The sequence below is a fragment of the Eleutherodactylus coqui genome, chromosome 13, assembly GCF_035609145.1.
Source record: "Eleutherodactylus coqui strain aEleCoq1 chromosome 13, aEleCoq1.hap1, whole genome shotgun sequence".
Taxonomy (NCBI): domain Eukaryota; kingdom Metazoa; phylum Chordata; class Amphibia; order Anura; family Eleutherodactylidae; genus Eleutherodactylus; species Eleutherodactylus coqui.
This window is the reverse complement of record NC_089849.1, coordinates 88106541-88109686: the sequence shown is the minus strand read 5'-3', so window position 1 is coordinate 88109686 and position 3146 is coordinate 88106541. Positions and strand designations below refer to the sequence as shown.

Here is a 3146-nt window from a genome sequence, read left to right as displayed (position 1 = left end):
CCTCCATGCCCGCCCGTATCACATCTTGTATCCAAGCTAGAGGCGGTACAACAGGGTACTAGAGCCTCCATGCCCGCCTGTATCACATCTTGTATCCAAGCTAGAGGCAGTACAACAGGGTACTAGAGCCTCCATGCCCGCCCGTATCACATCTTGTATCCAAGCGAGAGGCGGTACAGCAGGGTACTAGAGCCTCCATGCCCGCCTGTATCACATCTTGTATCCAACCTAGAGGCGGTACAACAGGGTACTAGAGCCTCCATGCCTGTCTGTATCACATCTTGTATCCAAGCTAGAGGTGGTACAACAGGGTATTAGAGCCTCCATGCCTATCTATATCACATCTTGTATCCAAGCTAGAGGCGGTACAACAGGGTACTAGAGCCTCCATGCCCACCTGTATCACATCTTGTATCCAAGCTAGAGGCGGTACAACAGGGTACTAGAGCCTCTATGCCCACCTATATCACATCTTGTATTCAAGCTAGAGGCGGTACAACAGGGTACTAGAGCCTCCATGCCTGCCTGTATCACATCTTGTATCCAAGCTAGAGGTGTTACAACAGGGTACTAGAGCCTCCATGCCTGTCTGTATCACATCTTGTATCCAAGCTAGAGGTGGTACAACAGGGTACTAGAGCCTCCATGCCTGTCTGTATCACATCTTGTATCCAAGCTAGAGGCAGTACAACAGTGTACTAGAGCCTCCATGCCCGCCCGTATCACATGTTGTATCCAAGCTAGAGGCGGTACAACAGGGTACTAGAGCCTCCATGCCCACCCGTATCACATCTTGTATCCAAGCTAGAGGCGGTACAACAGGGTACTAGAGCCTCCATGCCCGCCTGTATCACATCTTGTATCCAAGCTAGAGGCAGTACAACAGGATACTAGAGCCTCCATGCCCGCCTGTATCACATCTTGTATCTAAGCTAGAGGCGGTACAACAGGGTACTGGAGTCTTCGTACAAGGCATCAGTTTTCCGCAATAAGGGTGGTTTCACACAGGCAAGAAAATCGTGCGATTTTCGCCTGATGCGATAGTCAGTAAAAAAGCAGATTATGAAACCAACGGTTTCCTTCCCATCTGTGATGTTTTCACTGATGTGATGTTGAGAGAACAAAAAATAACGGCTGCTCTATCTTTCTGCGATGTGCGATTCTTTTTATCTCCCAGGTTTCGCTATGGAGCCGCTCCTTTTTATCGCCTCGCAATGCAACAAGATTGTGTTGCGATGCAATTTTGATAATGGAAAGTCCTATTCATTTTCGCAATAAAAAATTGTACATTTTTTATCGCGCAATTTTATTGTGGCCGTCAGCACTGCGATGGGAGATTATTCTAAAAAAAAAGCATTGCTGGCAACCAAATATTGCAGACACAAAATAGGGGGTCGCCCGTGTGAAAGTCGCCTAAATGATCCTTTTACTCCGATATTGTAATCACTCACTTATAACAACGTTACAATCACACAGACAAAAGTGTCATCCCACAACTTCTGGGGGGGGGTTACACTGTACGTGGTTATGGCGCCTCGGGTACATTTGCTGTATGCCTGTAGTCACATGGCACAAAAAATACACCTTTTAGTGGTGGCACCGTGAGACAATTATTATTATTACTCCAAGTTAAAACCTATAAGGAGAAAAAAATGTTATGTTAGAATTTTTTTTAAAATTCTAATTGAAGAATGGGTGCAAAAATATGGAACGCCTCACGAATTTGCGTGTCATCCTTGCGCAGGGGCCATGCTAATCTTCTCTGTATCGTTCCAATTTTAGTATATGTGCTGCCGAAGCAAGCACGATACTGCAGACAGCCCCGGCGGTATTTATGGTCCCGCGGGAGAGAAGTTCTTACATTGTGGAGAGATTACTTTTATAAATTAAAAATAATGTATCCTGCTGTGATATTTTACCTAATATGTCATGCCTGTAATAATAAAACCCATTAATATAGAGTATTTTGGCCAAACTGAAGAGCATTTTGTGACAATGTTATATGCAAATGAGAAGAAGCCGCAGTGCATGCTGGGAAGAATGCTGGTCTCGGAATACGGACCTTGTACCACAGAAGGCGCAGCTGGTGTGGAATGTACTGCGGATGACTGCAGCGTTCTGCTTCCATCAGGAGAGCAGCTGCTCACTGCTGCACCACTGGCTGACGGTCACATTAGGACGTGATTGCCGGCTCACGCCTACTGCTGCTGGATGTGGCGCTATAGCATTAGGGCTGGGCGTGCAGCAGTGCAGCGCCTTCTGCCCACCGGTCTGCCCTGGCCGGAGTACAGCGATGCGTGCCCTTACCTATCAGCTGACAAGTGTGCTCGGCCGCACACACAAGGGGGTCACAGGAATGTCCCACAACATTGTCACACTTCCGTGGCTGCCAGGTCAAATTTATCACCAAGATAACATGTATGGGACCATCTGGGAGACCAACTTCTACAACCTACAACTTTGCATGATCTAAAGGTTCAGTTACATAGCAAATGTGGAGCAATATGCCACAGGATACCATACAGAACCTGTATGCCGCCATGCCCGCCAGTATCACATCTGGTCTACAAACTAGAGGCAGTGCAACAGGGTACTAGAGCCTCCATGCCCACCCGTATCACATCTGGTATCCAAGCTAGAGGCAGTGCAACAGGGTACTAGAGCCTCCATGCCCACCTGTATTACATCTTGTATCCAAGCTACAGGTGGTACAACAGGGTACTAGAGCCTCCATGCCTGTCTGTATCACATCTTGTATCCAAGCTAGAGGCGGTACAACAGGGTACTAGAGCCTCCATGCCCGCCCGTATCACATCTTGTATCCAAGCTAGAGACGGTACAACAGGGTATTAGAGCCTCCATGCCCGCCCGTATCACATCTTGTATCCAAGCTAGAGGCAGTACAACAGGGTACTAGAGCCTCCATGCCCGCCCGTATCACATCTTGTATCCAAGCTAGAGACGGTACAACAGGGTACTAGAGCCTCCATGCCCGCCCGTATCACATCTTGTATCCAAGCTAGAGGCGGTACAACAGGGTACTAGAGCCTCCATGCCCGCCTGTATCACATCTTGCATCCAAACTAGAGGCAGTGCAACAGGGTACTAGAGCCTCCATGCCCACCCGTATCACATCTGGTATCCAA

The 3146-nt window shown here is 48.0% G+C and overlaps 1 non-coding gene across 1 annotated transcript; it reads right to left on the bottom strand.

The window, feature by feature from the left end:
• Positions 1 to 1699: 1699 nt before the first annotated feature.
• Positions 1700 to 1806, bottom strand: LOC136588828 (U6 spliceosomal RNA). Its single transcript, XR_010787636.1, has one exon. It is a non-coding gene; the product is annotated as a U6 spliceosomal RNA (small nuclear RNA).
• Between the last annotated feature and the right edge of the window lie 1340 nt (positions 1807 to 3146).